The following is a 27,397-nucleotide window of genomic DNA, read 5'->3' on the forward strand; positions in this document are numbered from 1 at the left end:
TAGCTCCAGATAAAATGCAGTAGCATTTTGTTGTCAAAGGTGAAAAAAACAGGATAACTCAATGCAGATACAATGCTACAACATCAATAACCTTTTGATTTACAAAATGCATCATCTTAAAGTAAGTCCTAGTTCATGGCCAAAAACTCTTTAAAAATACATAGATAATCAGATATGCAAAGAATTTTTGTTGATACAGGGAAGTAAAGCACAGTTTCATTACTGGTCTGATCAACTGTGTGTGCTAGGCAGATCTGAGCATTAGTTTTAACAGGTAAAGGCACTGCAGATCTAATCAAGACTGTAATGATAATTTTAGGAAGTGTTCTGTGAAGCCTTATGTTTCACATACAGCTGAAAAAAGAGATCGATAACCACCTCCAATTAACAGAGGTAGGGCATTAACACTGTGCCTGACTTCAGCATGAACTTTATCTGCTCATAAATATTAAAGATCTAGACTTTTTCCTAAAGCTGCAGAATTTTAACAGCCGCTTTTAGACAAATTTTGATACCTCCAGAAAGAACAGCTTGTAATTACACTGATGAACATGACACTAAATGTACATTACTCATTATCCAGCACTCTTGGTATACATAATTCTTCAGTAATGTAGCATGCATTATATTGTTTAGGAATATTTTGGGCAGGAGAAAAAAAATGAAGAGTGGATTGTTTGAGAACAAATAAAAAATATTCCTAATTTGTCAATATAATGCTCATGGTAATAAATTTCAGTACATAGCTCAATACACTAAAGACATACAAGATCTTCAACTGTACGTACTAATGCCTTCTCTAAATATGGTATTAGAGTCCCTTATCACAGCACGGACCTTCATTTTAGACTGTAGCATCTCTTCGTTATGTAAGCCTATGTTGTAACAGGCAACTAAGTTGTAACAACTGAATACTAAGTTATCTGCATTCCAAACTCCAAGCAGCTTAGCTAAGCTTCTAGACAGTTTTAAGGATACTTTCCACACAGCACAAGAGCTCCTATTCCCAGAAGTGGAAAATCAAGCAAGGAAGGAAAGAGACCAGCATGGTTGAGTCAAGATCTGCTGGTCAAACTAATAGTTTTTAAGATGTAACCTTGTGCTGTTAAGGTAATGAGATACGAACTGAAAGAACTTCAAAGACAATCAATATATAAGCACAAGAATGTACCACATCACTCAGATTAACCACAATTAAATGCCTGCACATACACGGTTAAAAAACAAACAAACCAACCAACCCAAAAAAAACCAAAACCAAATCCCAACCAACAACAAAATTAATGGACAAAATGTGTGAGAGTTTTAAAAGCACAAAGCTGGACTGAAACTACAGAATTCAAGACAATAATTTCCGATATAAAGCACTGCAAGTTTTATTTAAATCAGTATTTTCTGTTTTCTAAAATTTTAGTGGCAGACATAAACTTTTACTAGAATATTATTCTTTCTCCCAGATGGATTTCAAGAGCAGAAGAGCCAACTCTCTGTTAGGACTGCTAGTGGTTTAAAGATAGGAGAGTGGAAAGAAAAAATAGCAATCATCAGATCTGTGAAGGGGCAGGATGAGCACCTGCAGCCCACTGCTCTCAGTGGCAGCCACTGTCAGCTCACATCCCTCAGTCCCATTCCAACCTGCAAGAGTGACAGTAAATTATACACATGGCTGACCATCCATTTTCTTTCAGTATCAAACAAGTAAGCCAGAGTTCTTTATACCACAGTTTACTTTGTCTCTGGATACAGTGAGTTTTTTGTTGGGTCTTGTACTTCTGTCTCCTCACTTCTTCCCTACCCAAACCACCTCCTCCACATCTTCTTATGAGAATTACTGTCCCATGTTCAAATAAAGTTACTTATTCTCCTGCAAAGGTACATAAGGAACAAAATAGGAGAAAGTGCCACAGTTCTAAAGGAATAAATATGCAAAACTAGACTGAGTAGAAGCAGAAGAAATATTCTGTAATCAAGAAGATTTTTAAGTGCTGTATACCCAGCTATTAATCTGAAATATCAAAACCTCCCAAAAGAGTGTATTTGTTGGTCATGAGCACTGTGGAGCAAATGTCATAGAATTTAGTTGCCTCTGAAAAGAGAAAAATGAAATCCACTGCTTCTGCTTGAATTGAAAACAGGGAACAAAACCACAACATGGGCAAAACATGAAAGCACAATCACAACTAGCATTAACAAAAACATCTTCTGTTTATTAGACAGAAACTTTTCTCCCTTTTCAGAGATTTGACATGCTCATCCCCCTTACTGTTAGCTGATCATTTCTGGGCTTTTACACCACTGCCTTGGGGCTCCCTCCCATCTCCTTCTGCCTCATCTAGTCCAGGCCCAGTACTGACCACAAGTTTTCCCACCCCACACCAGGAGGCTCAGCAGCTACCTAGCCTCCTCTTCCTACAACTGAGATGATTTTCTGTGGATTCCTACCTCTACAACCTCCTTTCTCACTGGTGAGGTTACTAAGCATCCACTTTGATAGCAGAATATAACAAGTAACTCCACTGCACAGTCTTTCCTCCAGAGCAGTGCACTGTTCAGATCTTTGCCTGAACCAAAATCAGTTTTGCCATCAAAGTGCTGCTAGATAATGCACTGGACCTGTGCCCAGAGCACTGGCAGCAAGGCCCTGTGTGTAACCTTATAGCCTAGGGATCTGCAGAGTCCCTCAGGTGAAGTCACTGTCCTGGCTAGGGCTGTTTATATGCTCATGGGAACCAAATGCTGTCAAACTGTCTTTCACTGCTAAATGATCTTCTGGCACTATCCTAAGCCTTGTAAAAATCCTCTTCAGTGACTACTCTCCTTACATTTGGCCAGTGACCATTAAATTGGTAAAACTATCTGTGGGTTCAAGATATGCTACTTGCCTTATACAGAAGAATGGAAAACACACCCAACCGAACAGATCTGAAATAAGAGCACTGCCAGGACTATGTGTAAATACAGACTGATGACCTTTGAGCAGTTGCAAATCATCAATCCACTACTTTCAGTTAAATTCTCAGTTATAACTAACATTTCTTGTGTTTTTCTTTCTTACAGTTTATCTCTGTCTTTGGAAAATTGTTTAATATCCATTTAATGTCAAACCAGTGGCAAACACTGCATGCTCTGAAAGTTGGAATTGACACATTTGCCTCATCACAGATACATGGACCTTTATTCAAATGGTTGACTGCTTTTCAATTGCAGTGCAGCAGGCAGTCCTCTATTCAGCCAAATGTGTTACCCGATGTCACCAAGGGCAGGAAATGTGCGTCACAGCTACAGCAGTTTTGAAAAGGTCATTCTTTGAACAACCTTTCACACATTGTAATATAGCTTGCTGAAAACCACAAAGGGCCAGCATAGTTTGCAGTCAGACAAAACATTTTGAGTATTGCTCAGATGTTACTTAAAAACAAATCTGATCAATTTTAGCACCAATGATCAAAATAAGCAAAGTTCTCAGTTAAACTGTTGACTGGATTTTCCCTTTCACTTAATTAAAAATTAGAAAGGCTGTTAGGACTTGATCTCAAGAATGAAGATACTAACTACTGTATCATGTAATAATAATAGGAACTGTTTCTCTGTGGTAACTTTTCATGTAAGGAACAGATTTACCAATTTTGAGTTAATAGTATAGTAGAAGATTACAGTTTTCTTCATAAGTATGTGTGGCTTTCTCTGGGATTAAATATGCTTTTATATGAAACAATGTTTTAAACAGAAATTTTAAGTTATCCCCTGATTATGTAGCTGGCACTAAAAAGGTCATTCAGTCACACATGGTACAAGCCAGCATACCATAGTCCAGATATTATACAATTCCTGTTAGACATTGAAGCAACACTATTGTATTGCAGTTTCTTACTTCAAAGCCCCTCCCTGCAAAGGAGAGCTATGATGGCTTTCTGCTACCTTCCACAGGTGGCAGCATACACAGTGAGCAGCATTTAAACCATATGGTTGGAGTGCAATATTATTACCGTTCAAGGAAAGCTAAAAAAACAAATTACAAATGTTTTCAGATTAGAAACATTCGCTCCTAGTGAATTTGACTTTGTTCATTTTCTTGTCTCTAAGGAATTTTGGTATGTTGACCCTTCACAGAAGACAAGAGCCTATACAGTTGCTTACTTATTCCCATCAAGAATTCAGAAACAACTCAACAAGAAATTCCTCCACTAATTTCTATTGGCAGGAACATGCCAAACAACCTGCTGGAAACAAGCATAGATAACAGGACCATGCCTTAACCATCAATGTCACCTATACTTCCTTTCCCTCAGCAGAACATGTTATGGTACAGGATGTACCTTTGGTCAGTTCAGATCAGCTGTCCTGGTTTTATTCTCTTTCACCTTACTGTTTTGAGAGGGGCAGAGTGGGAAAAGGAAAAAGCCTTAACGCCATGGATGCACTGTATTAAAAAAAAAAAAAAGTCAGATAAAACATTATTTTTAATAAACCCATGTTGTTATGTATGAGGAAATTAGAATATGACTAAAATTTTGTCCTTTGAAAGATAGATTTGGGAAATAACCTCAAGACTTTGAGCTGCTGAAGCTGTAGTACTCCTTTGACAAGAATATAAAAGTCCAGAAATCTCAGACGCTGACTCTGGGTTTCTAGTATTTTCAGCTTTTGTTAGTAAGATATTGTGGATGGATTAGTTTTCTCTGTGTTGTCCAAAAGACTAATTTCTAGGCAGTAACTCTACCTCAGAAAATACTTTGGCATATTTTCCCAATATATCCTGTTTTCAGAAGCACATGTTTTTCTGTGGAAGCAAGAACTGGAAAGGTCTCTTATTTGAGAAGTAATCTAATGTAATGCTCCATACAACATACATCCGAGGTAGGACTACTGAGGAAATGATTCAAATCTTGGTGCTATCCCAGCTTTCATGGTAATCTATGGTGCCAAAATCTAGACTCAAAGAATGTGTTCATATTCTAGATAAACTGCAAAATAGCATTCAGATTAGGTCTACGCTACTTATCATACTTACATAGAAAGCTCAGATTGAGCCGGTGAATACTGACTGGGGTGTTGAAGTCATCTACGGCCAGAGAGAATACGAATTTATAGTTCTGCATCACAAGATGCACTCAGGAGGCAGTTTTCAGGAGGGCAGTTTTAATTTTACCAGCGTATGAACATTAAATACTGATGAAGGGTATGCTCAGGAGAAAGTGATCTGGTATAAGGCCTTTTTGCCTAGGCTTTTTGTTTTGCTATGATTTGGGTTTATAAATCTGATTAATTGGTTAGCAGTTTGTATTATTTAAATCAACATTACATGATTTTGGTCTGGCTTAGTTTTTCATTTCACATTGAAGATAATCTCTTGCTATCATCGAGGAAGAGTTGGGTTGTCCTGGACAACTCTACCTGCTATGAGAACTGCTGTGACTTCCTAACCTAAATCATTATCTTAAACAACATCTAACAATGTTAAGAGTTTACCAAGTATAATAAAAGCAACTTAATTTGTGTTTTTGTAACAACCAGGTACAAATGAAGCCTTCCCAGAGGCATTTTGTGCCTCTGCTGTTTTCCCAGGCTGAACTTGTTTTGATCTTAAAGAAAAAGAACCAAACATTTAAAGACAACAACAGCTTAAGACCTTACAAAATTATCATTTTCTCTTTTCTCTTATTACTATTACATCATGAATAACTATGATACCGACACAAAATAAAGAGTAAAAACAATTTCTGAGGAAACATCTAAAAATATTTTCCTCAGTAAAAATACTAAAGCTAACTTTGATTATTATTATTGAAATCTTGAATGGTCTATGGGTTTTCCTGATTAGTATTCACAAAGTTAACATATTCACGTTGGCTGGACACAGACAGAATAATTGTTAACTTTTTCACGATGCAATGTTAAAAAAACATTTCTGTTATCAGACACAGCAGCACTCTCTATACATCACAGTCTATTTGTTCCATGCCTAACATTTACCACAACAACAAAATATCTCTCTTTGTGCTTAGGCTTTTGTAGAAGAAATGCAACTAAAATAAAATAATTGCATATGCAGTGTTATGCAGCATATTCAGAGTGCATGCAAAGAACAGAGACGTGAACCACAGTATTCCAAATAATTGAGCAGTGTTAAGCGCACCATCTGAATCGTGTTGGTACCATCTGATTCCCGCAGCTAAGACAGAACGCGCACCAAGTGCCCATGATTAAACTTGGCAGAACTTCAAGGGCTGAGTACTGTTCAATCTGTCTAGGGCTTTTTTTCCCTATAAATGGATTCTTTATCATTTTGGTTTAGTATTTTCTCAAATTCAAGGCTATAAAAATGAGAAGTCATGCTGTGTCTTTTTTGTGCCTATACCAAGCCTTGTTTACTGAAATCAAGAAAATGGCATTTTACAGTACTGGCACTAACAATGAGCTCATGAATGACCCTTGCTAGATTACTGGACCTACCACTGATCTGAAAGTAGAGGGAGAAAGCTGTGCTCTTGATTGATTTCATACACGGTGAAGAGCAGACTTTTTAAAACAGTGTTAAGAATCAACTGAACACATATAAATACATAAACAATTAACAAATTGTTCATTTTAATATTGCATTTTAATAAAACAGAACAAAAATCTGTTGGCACAGTTTCATATGCAATCTTATAACAGTATCTAACAAATCCCTTTTCAAGGAAAAACACCTCACAAGAAACGGCAAGTGAACATATTACTTTTTTTTTCCTAATTATCAATTTGGTCCCTAGAATCCAATGATCAGTAGCAAAAGCCATACTCCTATTTCTCACTTCTGAGTTTAGCTTCGAGATCATTCTGGATACCTTAAATTTATTTTCTTTATTCTGATTTGTTGGATGGAGGAAGCACTTTCACTGCAGCTGAGGTTTGTGTGGATTTAGCCAACAGCTTACAAAATAAAGTCAGTATAATACTTAGAAAACCACTTTGTCATGAATGAACTTGAATTTGATTGAAGACATGAGCACAAGAAAAAAAATAAAGTGAAATACCTTAAATATGTGATTTTGGCTCCCATACTCATATGTAAGGAAATATACAAAACACAGCCTAAGAAACAGTAAAACTTCTGGTTCCTTTTGTTAATTTGGCTTAGCCCAAGCATGTAGAATAACATGTCTGTGTTATGATCTCAGATGTGTTAATCTACACATCCACCACAACCTGCTTTCAACAAGAAGTTATTTAAAATGTTCTCCCATGTCAGAATCCTATTGAACTCTCCCCCCTTTGGTTTCTGATATTCAAAGGTTCTGGGTAGATTTAAATTAAGCATTCAGTGATCATGTGAAAAAGAATTCAGTTTCATATTACTTCAAGAAAGTGAGAGAACTAAGTAAGGCAACTGTTTCACCAAAAGCAGTAAAACACAGAAGCCTACAGACTATCCTCTTCAGTACCTAACCTCAACATTTAATTTTGCAGTGTAAGGCAATGTAACGATGTGAGTATTGCCTTATTACTTTTCCATAACAGCCTTATCTTACATGGTTATGTATCTGACCTGTCCTCACTTTCCTAATGTTTCCCAAGAGAATCCAATTTTGCAGTAATTTGGTCAGGTGTAAATTTTGAGTCTTGAACTCCAGGTAGAAAAAAGTAATCATAATGTACTTGGAGAACAGCAGTAGAAACTGGTTCTTGAGATTATGAAATTTTGTGAGCAAGATGAATTCCCTCAAGTGAGGAAAGATATCATTTCTACATTCCCCCCTAGAATACAAGGAACATTAGAAAACCAAGAGCTATCTAAAAAAGCTTTTAGTATTTCTTTTTTCCTGTTGCTGTTGAATCATTCTGGAACAATCTAATTGAAAACGTAGCTTCCCTGAAGAGTAGTCAAAGCAAAAACAAAGAAAAGTGAAATGTCACAAGTGTGTGAACAAATGAGAGGGAAATCTAAGGTCTATGAACCCCAAGCTGAAGTAGGAAACAGTAGAATACCCACAATCCAGAGGCCAGGATAAGTGAAGTGTTAAACAAAATTATGAAATTAAATATAACTAGATCTGCTGTAAAGTGAAATCTGGTCCTTAAAAAGACAGCATTGCAAGTATGCATGAAATAACATGTAATTCATCTTGCACAACACCTCATGAAACCAACTCAGATAGCATTAAAACCTAGATTTATCTTAATTTTAATGCTAACAGGCTTTCCAAAATAATCATCAACAACATCAGAGGATGACCTGCAAAATGCATTTTGTGAGTAAGTCCAGTAGCAGCTATCACCAGCCAAATAACCCTTCAACCCTACATTAGTATACACATCCAACTATCCCAGAAACTGTGAGTTCCAAGCTATTACACAACTGAATTTATGAAATACTGACATGCACTACTATATTCTGAGTACAAAAAGCATAGTAATGTGTGTAATTCTGAAGAATAAAAAATAGATGAGAGATAATAAGTGCTGTTATTGAAAAAGAATAACAAAACAAATCCTAAAACAACAAAAAACTCTGCCAAAAATATCTTCATGTGAAGAAAAAGCTGTTTTATTACTGCCATTCTCAGCTTGCATCTCTTTGTGCAGAAAAAAAAAAGATGTTCCAGTCAAGTATTTCCTATTCCTTCCCTCCAAAAAAGCTTCTTTTCTTTCTATTATCTTCTCCTTTATTCCAATGAGAGAAGAAGTAAGCTTCCCTCTTTCTGAGATTCACAATCATCTATGCTTTTTGCTTAGTCAGCTTTGCTATTCTGTATTAATGTCTTCTTAAAAAAATCTATTGTGAAACTCTGCATTAACGTGGTCAAGCTGCAATCTACAATTCAGTTTCTTTCTAAGATACTTCTGGAGAATCAAAAGTTAAAACTACAAAACAATCCAGACCATGCTGCTCTCAGCAACTGACCCTAGTTAAAGAAGAAAATATTGATCCTTAAATAGTGAGCTGCCTTTTTTTTCCCTAAGACCTTAGGCAACCCTCAAGACAGAGAACACAAAGATCCCCTTTAAGAATCTAGTGAGTACAGTTTGCATACATGAGGATCCTTGTTACTAACAAAGGGACACAAATATGGGGATAAGCTGCCATTGCTCATATATTCTAGTTCAAGGTCAGTCAGTTGCCAAAATTCCCCCAGAAAAATCTCTTATGTGACATAGTAGGACTGTGCAAAAGGAAGATGCACTGACCACTGCTCATCTTCCTGCTGCAGTCCACCCTATTTTATTTTCACTGTGATGGTTTGGGTGTTACCCACCCCCTTACACTTTGGAAGATCACCCAGACTAGACTCAGCTGCTGGAAATTGAAGAATGAAGCTGTATTTACAGCTTAGCACAATATACAAGCAGATATTTACACTATATCTAGAAACCTGAGTCCCCATGAGGGGCTCTCAACCACCCTTTCACCTTCTCCCACCCCTCTACCTTACCCCAGACTTTGCCTTATGCTTCAAGGTAAGTTTGGAGGGTCGGCCTGGGGAGTTAGGAAGCAGATGGATTAGTAACACAGATGACAAGTTAGGTTAGAGAGAGAAGTTCATGCAGCCCTAAGAGACAGATAGCAACTCCCTTATCTATATTTACGTTCTTGTTCTTACACATCTCAGCAAACCTATAAGTGAAGTAGACATCATCATTATATCCTTTTCACAGCCTATAATCTAATTCTCCTCACCAAAACATGCCAGCTAGCTTCAAACTAGCACAGTCACCTATAGCACTGAAATTCTGATTTTAAAAAAAACCCACATTGCAATTAAATCAGCGTTCTGAAACACAAGAGGACTCCAGGGCATATCAAAGACACTCCAAATCAATCTAGTACTTCTGTCATTAAATAGATGATTTAAAATATTTTCTAATATTTTATTACGCAGTCCTGAAGTCCAACACTTCTGTAATACTGCTGCTGTATATTTGTAATGCAACAAACAAGAAAATAAAGTTGATTAATATTTTAGCATTAAAAAAGACAAGCCAACCTAGTAATACATAATTTCTTCTTGTGCATGGTAGGGTATGATTAGATAAAGATCCTTTTGTCAATACTTGACATATTCTCACAGATTCTTCCTTAAACTTGATGGAAGGAAACAGTACATTTTGCCAACTTTTATTAGTTGGCAAATTCAGTCTTAAAATAATAGTGTCTTTTTACTGCCTTCAAAAGCTACTAAGTAAACCCAAACTAAAATAACTTCAAATTATCTATTAGGTATCGCCATGAGTCTAGATTCTTTTGCCATGCTCCATCATGCATGGCAGCTAGCCCTACGCCTATGTGCATAAAAGGTGAATTATAGAGTAATTACTGACACAATAAGCATCTGTTCAATATGAAAAAGAGAGAAGAAATTGATCTAAACAGAAAGGAATCTCAAAAGGTGTGGAAGAATTCAGTATGTTGTTTAAAGAGACTAAAGTACATCTTTTAATTTTAAAGCTACATGTTTCATTAGAGAAAGTTGTCCTGTCAGGTAAATAACAATTGTTCTCATGTTGTGCTTATTAGAATTCTTACCCATCTAATCTATATAAATATATTGAGTGTGATTCCACAAAATCAAAACTGAACTTGCACTGAAGAAATATGATGCACTAAAACCCATGAAGGAATACTCAAACTCTGTGTTCAAAAACTAGTTCTTACTTTTCATTGGGATTCTGATTAAAAATATTGGGGAACTTACTATGATCTTCAGTGCTTTTGTTAAATATTTCATAAGATCAAAGGGAAGCTAACTAAAATATTATAGAATAAAGAACCCTGATGAATAAGTATAAACACAGTATTCTGTTAGAGAGGATTTCAACTTTCATATGTTCTCCAACATGTAAATAAAATTACATATTAGAGTAAAAGTCATCTCAGTTGCTTGGTTACTATTTAGCATACTTCAGGGTAGCAAGAGTTTAAAATGCACTATTAAGCACTCGGATGCTAAAGACACTGAGAGAATACGAATCATATTGAATGAATCTCACTGAAAGGCACTGCTTTTGCCAGAACTGGGTAATGTTTTTCAGTTATATATATTTTTATTAGAAAACATACATTTATTGAAAAAAATTTCTTCATGGGAAGACATTCATTGGGGAAAATCGACCAGGTAAAGTGGTTGAGATAGTAATAGATAATATTTTTGCTAAGGTCTCAGGATACCAAAGCAGCTAACATTTAAATTACTTGAAGGCAATAAGATTTACTGAGTATAGAAAGCCCCCAGCTCTGAACAAATTACAATAAATTCTGACAAGTTTCAATTCACATTTACCACAGAATTTTGATTTATTTCTGCAACAAAAGAGAACCTGTACCTTCAGTTGAAAATTTGTCCAAGCTTGAGTGTATTTTCGATTTTTCCCATGCTGAGAAAGTTTTCTCCATATATCTCTGAAATAGTGCAGTCAGTTTCTGTACTGAAAAGCAATTCTTGTTCTACTCACAGCTTGCTTTCCATTAATACTATTCACAATAATAGTACTCAGTAATATAAAGCTTCTTTATAGAGGGTACACCTAGGGTTAAGCTTTAACTGTATAAAAATCTGACAACAGATAACACAGTGCAGGAGTCGTAATTTGTTCAGTGACCTCATCTCTTCCATCCTCTTGCAGTGAAATGAGTATTTTTTTTCTAGTGTCATTTCAGAGAATGAAAATGATGAATACTGCTCGTTCTGCACTAATACACATGCACATCTCTCTTCTCAGCTGTCACTTGTAATACTTTAGAATAGAATTTTGTCCCATTACTCCTACAGCCCAGATCCTAGTACTTCTCTTAATTTTTTCTCCATTTTTACTCCTTCAGCCTTAAGTTATCACATCTTCTGAGTATTTCCTGCTATTCCTTTAAATTCAAACTTATTTAAAAGTGAAAAAAAGTCCTCCCCAAGACAAAATTTACATCAATTTGTTGAATTCTAGTAAAGGTAAGAAGCAATCTTAATAATCTAATTCACTCACAAAATACTGTATCACTGTAGCTGTTACCACACACAAGTGCTCCTACAAAATATCTATTAACACCACAGAAGACTACTGATTCTTCATAAAGAAAATGGTGTTATTACAATTGCACTATGTGCAGACTGCTACTGGATGACTTTCCATAACATTTATTAAAGACAGTAAAGCTTCATTTAATACAAATCAGCCAGAAGGCATCATCTTTAAGCCATGCTAATACCAAGTTCTCTAAGCACTAAGCATTCCTTTGGTTATTACAGTAACACACAGCAATTCACACCACTTTGTGCATCAATAGCAAACTGTCCATGCAGGCCACCCATCCCTCAGGGGTCGATGTGGAAGCCAAAAAGGGAACACAGGCATGTTATAGCCTCTTGAGTAAAGGCTAGTTTGAAGCAGGTGTTCAAAGCACTCACGATTTAGTTCTGAGATACGTGGACAAAAACAAATAGGAAGGTTTATCTCCGAGATATGTGATTTAGCTCTAAGATATGTGGACAAAAAATTAAGATGAAGGTCTGCATATCTGCTTCAGTTTAAATCCTGAATACTAACTACACCAGGCACTCAGCCCTCTCTTCGCAAAGAAAAGTAATATTCATGACCCAGTCTGTCTTATCCATCTCTTTTATGGACTAATATTGCTTCTTCACCAAGAAAATGACAATCATTTGGCAATATTCAGTAAAAATTAAAAACTAAATATATAGATTGTTCTGTGAGCAAACTTGATTTCTCACAAGTGCTTGTCTTCTCTCAGCCTTGCCTTTTCTTTTTGCTTTCCCTTGCCCCAAAATTCTTGCATTTTGAACAGCAAACCCAGGTCTCATATATCATGCTAGCAGATAACAGGCAGAACCCATGGTAATTAAATCAAATGACATACCAGTATGTATATGGTGGTTGGCCTGCCATCAGGCATTGCTCTTTCCTCTCCACAAGACACTAATTAATCAGTTGATTTTGTACAGTAGCCGATTATGTCAGAACTATATATATATATATCTTAAACTAAAGTTTATCTTTAGTTTAAGATATATATATCATTCTGATCAAAGAAAGTTATTACAAGGAGACTGATAGAAAAAAAAAAAAGACAAAAAAACCCCAAACAACTTGTACTAACTAGGAAGCAGCTAATTTACTTTTGGAAAGAAGTGGTTATTAGGGTAAAGCCCAACTTGTCCTGAGTAGCATAACCACTTAACTAAGCACCAAAAAGGGTTTAAATATTTTTTAAATGCTACCTAAGATTGCCCCAGCAGTCAAACTCCTTGTGCTGAATCTACAAGACTACTCATAAGTAAACACATTCCTAATGCTAGTATATAGTTTCACTACACTCTTATCAAGGGCAGTCATTTCATTACGAATACAAGTTCAATATTGTTACTGGATTTGTTTGCCTATTTCATTGCTACTGTACAATTTCACTTGTCCTTTCCTTTAATCACCTACAGCATCTTTCAGATAGCCCTACATTCCATATTAAAAACAAACTCTTACATTTTATTTTTAGTTTTGTTGTCTTTTTTTCAGTAGGTATGATGTAAAACTCAAATTTATCTGCAAAGGAAACAAATATTCCTAAGTCTGATGCTACTTACAATCAACGCGCTGTAAGTATAATTCCTGAACACTTAAAAATAGACACATTTTGTTCTTTTGAAGAGAATAGCAGAGAAGGATTCAAGTGCTTTGGAGTAACCTGTTGGCAATACAGCACTGCATAGGAACTTGTTGCCTTTGTCCATTGTGCTACCACATTCTGCCAGCATAGGGAATCCTTTATATTATGTGCCCTGCCTGCATGTCAGGCTGGTCCCAGGGAAGGTACAGTATGATTCCAGTAGTCTTTCTCTTGTACTCCCTGATAGTCTTCAACCTACTCGCCTCCTCCCAGAGCTCTCTCACTAAGCAGAGGTGTTCCTCCACCTGGAGGCACCTCCCACAGGAGTTCTCACTGCTGCCATCCAAGGACACCCTGCAGCTACCATGCCCAACTATGGTGGGTGCAGACCTTAGGAAGGCTATGGCTTTCTACGAAGTGGAAACCATTCCTACATGGTGGAGCTGGCAGTTTCTGTGCCTGTCCAGTGCAAAGTGCTGAACCCTGTTTGCCAGCTCTGGTTGCTAGCATTTTCCAGGCGTGCCTGTGCCTGCCATAACCCTGGACACCCCCAGACCTCATCAGCATCTGTCAGAAGAGCTGTTGGCTCCTGACCAGTCTTTTCTCTGCCCTAGCATGTCCTTGCCTCAGAGAACTCCCCTATCTAGATAATACATATTCTACTAAACCTGGTAACCGTATCACTGAATAGAAGGAACAGATCAAATTGAAATGTATTGCACATTTTCAGTTACCTGAATAATGGAAAACCCACAAATGCTATCAATTTTTCAGATAACACAAAAATGGAAGGGTGTACTCTTTCATTATATGAATTTCATTATTTAGTAGACTAAAATGACTGCTCCATTATTTATCATATGGTGCTTATTTATTTAATATAGGGCCACCAAACATTTTGGTCCAACAGCCAAAGAGTTAGTTTGGTATTTCTCAAGATGACATTCTTTTTTTACTTCAGAAAACACATGCCAAAACATAAAAGGTGAATAAAAAAGTGAACAAGATGTACCCCATTCTTCTCTTCAAAAAAACAAACCAAAACCAAACAAGTAAATACCCAAATAAAAACCAAAAAATAAAACTATGGAATAATTAGTCGTGAGAAACTAATAAAAAATGAATATAAAAAAAGTAAGGCATTTTTATGTGATTTGAAAGGCTGAATGGATGTATTCAACACATAAAATCATAGAATCAACCAGGTTAGAAGAGATCTCCAAGATCATTCAGTCCAACCCAGCACCCAGCCCTAGCCAATCAACTAGACCATGGCACTAAGTGCCTCATCCAGTCTTTTCTCAAACACCTCCAGGGACAGCAGCTCCACCACCTCCCTTGGCAGCCCATTCCAAAGGCAAATTACTCTCTCTGTGAAGAACTCCCTCTTAATATCCAGCCTATACCTTCCCCAGCACAACTTGAGACTGTGTCCCCTTACTGTGTTTCTAATTTTTCCACTCTGAAATTGGCTTTCAATATGTTTTACATACAGCACAACTAAAATTCAGAACACCACACATAAATATTGGCATTTAAATGGATATAATGTGCATTTCGAGCTCTTGATCATATATCTATGTAGAAAGACTGGGCAAACTCACAGACTCAATAGACAGGAGTGTGCTTCTTAGTCATATCATCACAGGCTTTGCATGGCTCTAAAAAATTCACTTGATGTAATTGGTTGATGGATTTCAGTTCCTGCTCCTGAAAGACCTACCTCTTCCCACAGAGCTCTTGGGGAAAAAAGAACCACTAATAACACAAGGCATACAGATTATGAAATTAAAGGTCATTTTTAGTAGTTGGGTGGATTACAGTTATGCTCCATAAATTTGACAGTGCCAGATAGTAGCATGACATGAGCACTTCTTCAAATTAGAGGACATAGATCCTATAGACAGTTTTAAATGTAATGTTATCCTTGCAGCTTCTGCTGTTGCATTTCATGGCTGATAAACTGCTGGGTTTTATTTTTGTTCTGAAAATAACATTTAGCTCCTATGATCTCCTGTTCACTGAATTCCAGAAATGCTTTCCCCTCTATTTTCTTGTTTAGTGGATGACCCAGCATTGCTCAGCATCACCATTTCAAGTTATGAAACATTCAGGACAAAATAAAAAGTTATGAGTCTGTTAGCTTTCTATGCATGACTCATTCCTTACAGGCAGTGTAAAGGCTTACTAGAGCTCACAAATACCATATCAGACACAGAGTTAAAATTAAGGCACAGATAACTAAGTTGGCTCACTGGGGTCCAGATTTTCTCTCTTATTTTGAGAATGGTGCCAGAAAACTCTCCCTAAGAATGCTGTAATGACCAGTTCCATCTTCTACAGATGCATTTCATATAACATGAGGCATGATTAAATTGTGTATTAGTTTCCAAACAAAACTTAAAAATGCATTGTTTCTATCCACTGCTGAAAGAGGGAAGGCTTACTTTTGCCTCTATTTTTGTGCTGATTGCAGACTATCTTTTCTACCTCCACTTAATCAATGAATATAGAACTTTGGCAAGTGACTCCATAATGCCTTATGCTAGTTTGTATCTGGAAATCTAGATAATTTTCATGAGTTGAATCAGTTTTGAAAGCTACACATCTTCAAATGAGAGATATCTACACAATATTTTCCAAAGCATAAGGGAGCAATTTTGTAAATGTATTGCTAAGACACTGCCATCAATCTCCTTTTTCTTTTTTTCCTGAGTTATAATAGATTTCAGAATGACATGTTCTAAGTCTGTCTGCAGTCCAAATGCAGCACATCTGCAGAGTCCCATTTGGAGTCAATCAACTCAACACATCTATATAGCATTCTGCTCATGCAGAACAACTTTTGATTCTACAGCTTGCAAAACATGATTGCATACAAGTTACAAAATCATCATAAATTACTTTTCATCAGAAGTCCATTGATTAGATAATTTTTAGATCATTTAAAAATCAGTAATCTATTTTGCACTACCGTTTGCAGGTAAACATTTCTTAGCATCAATTGAGATTCAAGATCTTAAAAAGGGGATACACAAACACACCATGAACTAAAATAGCTTCTCTGTGTACAATTAATATTCTATAAATTATTCTTGGATATTTGTGCTCTTCAAGTCGTCCTTTCAGTGCCCTAGCTGAAATTAAAGAACATCAACTTATAAGCCTGTTTCATTCAGAATAGCACAGAATTAATTCTAATAATGGAATAACTCCATATGGCATTGTCTTTGAATCATTAGAGGACTCACAGATTGTATCTTGTGAATGCAAACAAGATAGTCATACCAGCACAGATACCAAAGTAGCCCTTTTCCCAAACACTAGTGGCATACATATTCAACAAAATGCAAATACTGACTTTTTTGAGAGCAACTAGATCAGATTGCTCAAGTTTCTGATGGGACACTGTAATCCCAGCGTGGGAAACAGTACTGACCTGTGTGCTCTGAATGGCTAGCATGTAGCTTGCTTGCATTTACAATTGCCCTAACCTCTAAACATTTTCCACAACTGGAAGAATAAAGCAGACATGTTGAAAAGGCCAGTCTCAGTCAGTACAGAAAAGCTCAAAAGAAAGTAAATAGGCTTCATGTCTCATCTCTTTGGAGAGACGGGTACATCTGTGAATGTGTACTCATGCGTTTCTGTAAGTTGATTCATGTATGTTTATATCAGAGCATGCTGAACCATAAAAATTGTACCTTTTTGTTTTATCAAGAAGAATCAATGTGTGCAAATTAGAACTTTGGTGATAACTATAATTCAAATGGTATTTTTGTACACCCTTCTATTTGCTAAAATTCTTTATTCTTCCCTTCCTCCTGCAAGTCTTCATTTAATCATCTCTAAGAAAGATTTGAAAGCTAAGTAAAAAGCTTGCTTTAATATTCTCAAATTTATTTTTTAACCATAATAAATCTTTTTCTTATGTTTCTATTCAATCAAGGCCATTATTGATTTTATGGTGTTTCAAGAGAATAAAGCATCCAGATCTGATTGATTACTGTTAGTGGGCCAGCATTCATGTTTGTATCTGTGTTCTTTGTGCATAATTTAAATAGAGAACTATTCGAAACCTATTATCTAAAATTTTTGTATTGACAACCTGTCAGCATAGCTGTCTAAGCCTATGCTTAGAATAAGTCTAGACAGGAAGCTAAAATGCTAGAAAACTAAAAGTCTGTGGCCCGTACACTATATGCGCAACAGATCATACATGTTACAAAGTGCAGCAAGCACGAAGAGGAGAGAGCGTTCAACCCTATCACTGTTTTTTGGATACAAAGACAACTCATACTATGGTATTTAGATCTGTAATAGTATGTGTCAGCTCTCTGTTTAACTATCAGTGAGGACTTCACCAATGATGGATTTACTTTTTAAACAACCCCTGTGTAAGAAAATTTTGATAAACATTATGGAAAATAATCTGTCCTACTGCACGTCTTTTCCAGGCTGCAAATGTTAATAAGCAACTTTTTGCTACTAACTGTTTCCTAAACAGGCAAATGTCTCCACTTGTAGTCATGCAGGGTCACACATCATGACAGTTTGTTACTTCTACTGCCATGATACCGCATGGCTATCCTTTCAGTATCTGAGCAAGACAAAATTCAGCACCCCTTGTTGTCAACTATTAGAACATTGTAAAACAAACTCTCTGACAATTAGTTATACATCACATACATCAAACAATATTTGAGAATCAATAGGAATTCATCCTATTGGGATTTCAGATAATATCTTAAAGAGTAGAAATCTGAATATTAATTAATAAAATATAGTTATTTCTCAAAGATTCATCAGGCCTTACAAGATGAAGAAAATATAGGTCCAATGACCAACACAAGCAAATAAAAATCATCATCTAAATTCAGAATTCATTTGAACTGTTTTCATGTAGACTATCCCATAAAGTCCATTCTGTTTTGGATTCTGAAACTGAAATCTCTATCCTACAACTATGAAAAAAGCTAGAAATTATTTCAAATATTTGTTCTCTAAAAAGGCTGGGAAGTTCAAAGGCATGTCCTTTTCTTCAATATTCAAGAGAAGCTGAATTTTACATATGGTGTCTCTTGAGAATACAGACTACTTTCTGCCATGTCAAATCATCTGAGGCATGAATGATTGGTATGAGAAGTGGAAACACCTTGCACAACATGGAGGAGAAAAAAGGGAAAGAACAGTGGAAAAGAAGGCTTTAATGTGCCAGTCTGTGGCTACACAAATATAGCTACCTTTTACACAGGAAGCAAAAGGTAGCAAAACACAGAGCACACTCAGTACGAAGCGTACTACCTTGCCCTGTAAACAGATGATCTCAGCTTAGACTTCCAGATAAGGGAAGTCTGGCTTCAATTTAAAGGACAAACTGTGGTCTCTTTACTATCTCCTCCAGGACATTTCTTGATTTTTTTTTTCCCATTTTCATTAGCATATCACTTTATATAAACTCAGACAAATTTGTTTACTAGCAAAGCACCAAATCTCATCCTCACTTCCACAGAACCATGGAAATTCTTACAGAAACAGGTTTCATTTTTCCTTTATCATTTGCACATAATTACACAAGGTACTTCTAAATCTGCAGCTATCATATTAACTCATGCAAAAAGGAATAATCTGCATATAAACACCTTGCTGCATGCAAGAAGTGCCTCTTGTGTAAAATAATGATAATATACCTAACTTTTTTACCATCTTTGGACCATCTTTACTTACTTTCAAGCTTCCATATTGCTAGACAAAACAAATTGATTATTTTTTTTCACTTATAAACAAATGCTTAATCACTGAAATAACCCTTCTCTGTAGCTGTTCAAGGTTAAATTCAGTTAAGTCCAAACCAGGAACACTCAGGAAGGGGTCTAATAATTACCCATATTTAAACTGTTAGTTAAAATGGATGCATTTCCCTTGCAAAGTCTTCTTAGAAACATGAGAACTTTAAGCATAATCAAAACAGACAGCTGGGTCCACCCTTTATGATAATGTGCCATGCAGCTTTATTAATCTGACCTTTGAAAACAAATGAGAAATTTAATCCTGCCCCACCTAATTGTTAGTGGCAGGCATTTTAGCAGTCTTTAATTTGCACTTCACTTTAATATCTGCTTCCAGTTATGATGTATACCTTAACAGGATCTGACACTGTTAATCATGTTCTGGTGTCTGAAGACTTGGATAAAGAGTGTGCTTGGAGTAAACTACAACATGACCTTAATGGATAATGAAATGCATCAACTCCTGCTGTTCAAAGAGTAAGGCAAAAATGAATATGGTAATTGTTTCAACTGACATCTGAGTGATATATGGTACTGTAATAACTGATAGAGAGGGTGGGGGTGGAAATCATATTGAAGGTTATAAGCTCTGACTGTCCTTTAAATTGATTGCAAGAGAAATACACAAGAAAATATGTCCCTGATATATAATCAATAGCATGTTACAGAACTTACAATGAATTTACAAACTACTTCTGTTTTAGGTGATAGTAAGGAAATTTCTCCTTAACAAGCTTCACAGGGAGTGCTCCATTTTACATTCTTAGATTTCTGTTGCTAGTGAAATTAAATGAATATGCACTACATGTGAGAAATATGATACAGCCTACAGGCACCGCACTAATGTTTCTATTATGTGTATTAAAGGATCCAAGTATACTTCCTCATTTCATTGTCTCTGAATTTAAATCAAGTCTTCAGTGCTCAAGAGCTAACTTTAAGAGCTAATTCAAACAACTGTTTGTGGTTTGTCTATCTCTTTCAAGAAGAAAAGAAGCAAACCAAAACTAGTATTATTGAAAATATGCACTCTTCTTTAAAGTGAAAACCATTCCTGGTTTAAGTTCAAAAGAGAATTTCAATATATGAAATTTCAAAGCTTTTAGCATTTTTTTTAAATCTACAAGACTAATAATAGACTAATTTAAAATAAAGTCATTAACATTTCCCAGCCTGCAGCAGGAGCAATGCAAGAAACACTCCAAAACATCATTAACACAACGTTCAAAGTAAACAGTAGCTTTTTACTTGGAAGCTTTTACACAGAATTTACATTTAAGTAAAAAAAAAAAACAAAAACCAAAAATAATATTTCAGAGTTCTAGTCAAACTATACTACAGCTTGTCAAAATTCACTTGTGGGTCACATATCATTAAAATTCAGACTAAAAATACATTTAAATTTAAATAAGCAAAATTGCTACATTCATCCTTTGAGTCCTCTAAAGCTATTAGAGTCTTAAGAGGAATGAATATATATTAAAGTAAGTTTTCAGGACTTCACTCCCCCACTGGTGTTGAATGTCTGCTGTTCAAATTAAGTGTTTGTGCACTACAGAGAGAAACTTCATGGACACTACTGAACATGTACTCTCAAGTTCAAAATGTCTACTTCTGAATAGATTTTACAATGCAACCAAATGCAGCCTAAAATTTAGAAGGACATACATGATTTCTTTTAAAAAATAGATAGCGATATCACTCTCTCATGTTAGTTGCTCCTGCTCCTATGTAATCATTATAATTCTTGTTAGCATAGATACATCATTTTGCAGAAAATGAGTTCTTGCCTGGAATTTTGACACAGGCTATTTTTTTTCAAATTTCTAAATCAAATGAGTATTATATATGAGAAGAAACATTAAATCAGATGTCCATTTCTCTGCCATAAAGAAAAACTGGAAGAATAAAGAAATTCTTTATGCATATAATTCCTAAATCTTTAACAAGTCAGATACATCTCACATCAATTTCATTCTATTATGAATGCAATAAAACACACTTGGAGAAAAGCTTTGTAATATGTACTAATATGCATGCAACATATATCAGTGGATATTTCTGTAGTGTTCATCAGGATGTATGTGATCATCTCACATAACTCTAGATTAGTGGCACAGAGAACTGCATTTAAGAAAAATTACAGACATGTCTTGCTATTCGATTTCATTCTCTAAATACATAGCAATAGCTGTGAATTGTTGTGCAATTCACAAAAACTTTTCCAACTCATTCTGCCTCCTTTGATTTCTGGCTACTATCTTTTTAGTATATATATTTGCTAGTTTCAAAAGCAGAACTTTGGAGTCAAACAATAGTATGAGAAAAAGCTCCTGTGCTGATATATGGACATAATTTGTAACATAAAGCTGAATAAAATATGCAGTGGTGTTTATCCCCTGACACCATCTTATAAAAGAATGGTTTGAAATGTATGTCTGTATTTTAAATGAATAAATAGATGCTGAAATTCTGTTAAATTTGAACCATGCTGTGTTCACTTGTTAATACTTAAATACTTTTACTTACTTTCTTAAAAACATAAAGTACATTTACCTCAAGACAACTGGTGAATCAAACGTATTCTTGCAGCTTACTCTGTTGATCTCTGTGGCATTGTACTGGTAACAAGCCTGACTAGGTTGTTAATCAAACATTGTGTTGACAGAACTCCAAACTGGAATGCAGCTTGATCAATTCATATTTTGCTTAAAATAAATAAGAAAGCCTTTTCACAAAGCTGTATAGTACAGCACAGATCTTGCTCCTAATGTACATTTTCCAAGTTTGAGCAATTGCATTACTACCAAAGGCATTACCTTTGAATTGATATCTGACTCTCTGACCCTCACATTTTGCTTTCTCACAAGGAGATTCAGATCCTTTCGAAAATAAGACTGCAAGACTAACAATTACGTTAGAACTATTTTCACAGAGTTTTGCTTCTTTGCAATGTGTTTCATAACCTGACCATAACCCGATTCAGAACTTAGAAAAAAAATGGCATTTTTAACATATATTAATAATGCTAAAGCCATTCTAAGACTACAAGAAATATTCCCTTACAACATTTATTTAGTAGCACTATGTCTATTGTACTGGTTGCATATTGCAATAGTTGGAAATTAAAAGGATTGGAGAATTGTTTGAGTGGAAGGCAGAGCTGCAATTCTCATGGCAATTTTTAAGTGATAGAGAGACAGAATAGATTTGAGTTTCATTTGACTAGGCTTTGGAGGAGAGTGGAAGAGGATGAAAAGGACCCTTATACCACAGATTCACAGACTGCATCACACTGGAAGGGATGCTCAAACATTTCAAGTAAGTTAGAACATAATGACAAAAAAAAGAAGAAATCATAAGTAAGAACACTGTAGGTCAGACTATTTAACAGCTGCATTGCAGTGAAACTGACACTCTAGACAAACATTTACTAACCTGTCCTCTGGTATGCATATTTAATAAAATACATTTTTTTCCTGGTATATACTGGTCTACAAGAGAAGGATTACTACAGTGTAACAAATTAAAACATTAATCAATTCAGTCCAGGAGGGACTGCAGTTCAGATTCTAACCATACTCACATAATCCAAATTTACTGAAATACTAATTTATAATAATCTGATTGAGCAGGCCTAATGAGTTACTTGATATATTACAGAAAGTAATGGGAAGTGAAAAAATTAAGTGCATTTTTTGCCATAGTTTTGGTTTAACATGGCATAAGATGCTAATTGCCATGCATTCTGCTTCAGAACATACATAGCTTTGTCCATTCTCAAAAACAGCAATAGTCAGACATACTGCAGGATAGATGTAACAGTTTCTTTACCTGCTGGCATTTGAGCATTTCTCAAGATGAGTTTTCATTTTTAAATGGTATTGATTGAGAATCATACAATCCTTTAGTCAAACTCTTACTGGTTTTGCACCAAAACTCCATCAATTTTGAACAATCTCTAAGTTTTTCTCGCTCCTTGTGTTACAGCTACCATTGTACATAAAGACTACAATATCAATCTGGAAACACATACAAGGCCACAAGTGTTATGCAGATGTGATAACTTTTTAAAGGGGTAAAAAGCAAGTAATATATGCAAGTGATGCCTACATGGTATCTTTATTTTTGGTAGCTAAAGATCTTCAAAGGAGCAGGTGTTTGTTAATAATATCAGTTTGACAACATGTTCATAATAGTGAAAAAAAATCTATTTTTGAAACCAGTCTTTTAATCAATAATTATTTCACATCAGATTAAGTATAAAATGAGAAGGACTGAATACAATTAGAAACTCAGACTGTAATTAAAATATAGCCAGTCAATATTCAGTTTAGTTTTTCAGTGTTAATGATATCCCAAGTTCAGATCAATAGTAGCTAACAACAAATTCAAGTACAGACTATATAATCAGTTTCTAAAATGTATTTAAGTAAAAATATATTTGCCTAGTTTGCAAACCCTATGAAAAGTTTATTTTCCAAATTTTAGCCGGAACATTTTTTTGTATCTTCAATAACTAAGTTGCTAAAACAAAAAGCCAGTTATGCAAGTTGTGTACAGTATCATCTCATTGTTCAATATCTGAAAATGATCACCATACTCCCAGAATAAATTCAAAATTGCTGTTTAGCTTTTTTGTTCCAGTAGATTTCATCTGGTTTTGTTGTTGTTTATCAGAAACAATGTATTACACAGTGCTTTTGTACACTTACATTAAACTCTAGCTCTTAAAGAAAATTATTGTGATACAATTGAGAACTGACTGTATTTAGGAACTGATCATCTGATATATTACCACGTAACTATTCTGTTGCTTTTTATTTCCAATGTGCCCATGACTTTTTCTGAGCAAAGAAACTGAGATAACTTTGAAATTAGGCAAATATTTGACGTGTGTCACTAGACGACCTTCTGCATTTTTTAGAAAGAAAGCTTCTCCAGAATAATGCTGTCAGAAACACTTTCCACTTAAATGCTTATAATATGATTCATTGAAAGCACACAACCAACTTCAAGCATAAACTGGGAAGAAAATTCCACACATTGCTTAAACACAATATATAACTGATATTGGCAAATATATTTCCAAATCATCACAAAAAAATACCTATTTTATTGCAAACCTAGGGAGGATAATGAAATGTTCATTTTCTGAAGGAGTTAACACTGGAAAACACAAGTAAGGTCAACTTTTCACTCCAAACCAGTTAGTTCATGATGGTTAGCCTCTGTTGTTTCTTTCATATCGAAGACACGCGTTACAAAACTAATTTAGTTGGCAATTTGTGTGGGTGATAGTCATTATAATGCATGAAAACATTCTCAGAAGTCTAAGGAAGTCAGCCAGCATACATTAGGATTTTAAAATGTTACCATGTTGTTTTACATAAAGGCAGTGTTGTTTTTTCTCTAACAGTATACACAACTGTAACCAATACATTAAATAAGAAAAACATTATCACAAATCAGCGAGAGATGGGATTTGTGTCAGAGAAGGGCATGTCTGAGTATTGGTTTCTATTTTAGTGTGATTGAATTAGTGGCTGACAGCAGAAGAAACAGATGGAAAAAACAACTGGGTCAGAAAAACATCAGGAAAAAAACCCCACACTACAAAACATAAACATTGTTACTAAAATATGAATAAGATTGATATTTATTTCATAGCAGTAAATGAAGGAAAATGGGAAATTACTAAGCATCTGTAATATAAGATACAGAATGGTACTTTCTACTAATGTCTTGATTCTGCTGAAATCAAAAGGTATTTGACTTCAATTCTGCTGCAATAGAGTCTTTAAGAAATTGTTAATAAAAATTAGATATTGAAATAGTGATATCACTGGAAGCTATGAAGCATACCAGAGATTCTGGAGTTTCATTGAGTGGGAATGTTTAATATGAGCTACAATTGTCTTCTGAATTAAGAGGACCATATTGGTTCTGAAAGGTTCAGAACATTTAAGGAACCACAGAAAATGTCCTTTTATTTTTTACAGCAGCTCCCTTAACAGTTATTTTAAGGAATACTGTTAGAACCCTGTCCTGAGAATAATTTACCTATCTCACAAGAACATGTGCAGAGCACATCACATTTAGATACTGCAACTGAAGGGTAGTTGCTCTTTCACTACATGGGGAAGTTTATGCTGAAGCATTAATTCAGCCTTGTTTCATCCAAGCCAATCAGCATTTTCAGCAGAAACACTAACATCTTATATGCTCTAAGTTACAAATGAAATAAAAAGTATTTCTGGGAAACAGGGAAAAAATAAACAGATGAAAACAAGAAATTTAAAGCATAGTGAAAGAGGTCAAAATGACCCTCTACTCTGAAGCTAGCTAGAATGTTTTGGTGAGAAGAACTAGATCATAGGCTGTGAAAGGAAAACAATGGTGATGTCTACTTCCCTCAGAAGTCTCGCTGAGGAGTTTGGGAAGAAGAAATTAAAACATTAGATAACACTCTCGCCATTTTCTCTCACTCTTGCTTGGACTGCTGACTGAGCAACATCTTACTCCCTAACCTCACCTTCCATTTGGCCTAACCCACTTTGCTTCTTAACCTTTGGCTTAACCTATTCTTCTTTAGGACTGGGGTAAGGTTGAGAGGGGCAGGGGGAAGGCGCAGGGGTGGTTGAAAGCCCCTCCTGGGGACTCAGGTTTCTGGGAGGGGAGTTGTGTTTCTGTATTACCTTTTACCTTGTATATTTCTGTCTATAACTGTACATACTGTAAATATCTGCTTGTATATTGTGCTAGCTGTAAATAAATAGCTTCATTTATATTCCCAGATCCAGCTAAGTCTAGTCTGGGTAACTTCTAAAGTGGGAGGGGGGGGGCAGGGAACACCCAAACCATCACACCACTAAATCACAGCATTGTCCCAAAGAAAGCATTAAGCAATTAAGCCTATCTATATATGTGTGTGTATGTGTATATATATATATCTATATTCCAAAACCTACTCTGTGCATGAGTATTCTTTCAGACCAAGGAAATCTTCTAAGCCGAATTGTCAGTTTAAGCATAGACACGCACAGCATGGAGAAAGTTTAGTAAATTAAAAATTTCCTCAAGAGATGTTACAGACATAATCACAACAAATTTTGTGCAGCTGAGGACCAATTTAGCTGCCTGCCTGGAGATAATGGATATCTCTCTTCAAGTGGAGTTTATTGCTTTCCTTTGGCTGTAATTGTGGGCAGCATCTTATAAGCCTTTGAAAATTGCTTCTGTGGCTAGTTAACTTAAACTAACAGCTAATTAATATGATGGGTACTCTCAGCTAGCTCACTATTTTGTTCCTATTTTTACTGGTTTCTCACATAAATACTGTAACAATGACATCCCCAGATGGGGGAAGGGGGGAAAGAACATCAAACAATATAATAATTGAAATAAACCGTAAAAATACAATTTCATGATGCTGCTTTGTAGACAGAGGCTCAAAGTATATAATTTCTCTAAAATTAAGTATTCATAAATATCTTATTTCAGTAACCTAAAGTGAGATTTCACAGACTTTGATATAATTTGTACTGAATTATAAAACGAGAACATATTTTGAACAATATATCACAGATACACTTACTACATGTAGAGATGATTCAACTTTACATTCTATTAATCTTAGAAATCCATACATTAGTTCATTTTACAATGCACACTCTTCAAATGAAGGAATACAGGTCTTTCAGATGATGTAAACTATCATATGAACAATATAACACAACAACACAACTGCAAACAACCGCTAAATGTAGCTTGTCTTCAGATGCTCATGTATAGACTTAGTATGAGAGCAAGAAATCTGAGATTAAGGAGTACTGTGCCACAAATATAACTGAATTAAGACCAGCTAACTCAGGTGACATGATTAAGTTTTCCTTCCCAAGGCACATGAAAAAAAAGATAGAGGTTAGTTTGTCACTTAATTCCCTCCTCTCTTTGTAACCTTTGCCTGTTATTTTTCCTTCTGCCTCCTCTTTGATTTCCTTTTTAAAGTACCTCATAG

At 35.4% G+C, this 27,397-nt stretch overlaps 1 protein-coding gene across 7 annotated transcripts in view; it reads right to left on the reverse strand.

Annotated features, from left to right (window-relative positions):
• FSTL5 (follistatin like 5) overlaps nt 1–27,397 on the reverse strand; it is a 270,731-nt gene that overhangs the window by 165,846 nt on the left and 77,488 nt on the right. The gene's annotated exons all lie outside the window — the stretch shown is intronic.

Source organism: Pogoniulus pusillus, chromosome 9, assembly GCF_015220805.1.
Source record: "Pogoniulus pusillus isolate bPogPus1 chromosome 9, bPogPus1.pri, whole genome shotgun sequence".
Classification (NCBI taxonomy): domain Eukaryota; kingdom Metazoa; phylum Chordata; class Aves; order Piciformes; family Lybiidae; genus Pogoniulus; species Pogoniulus pusillus.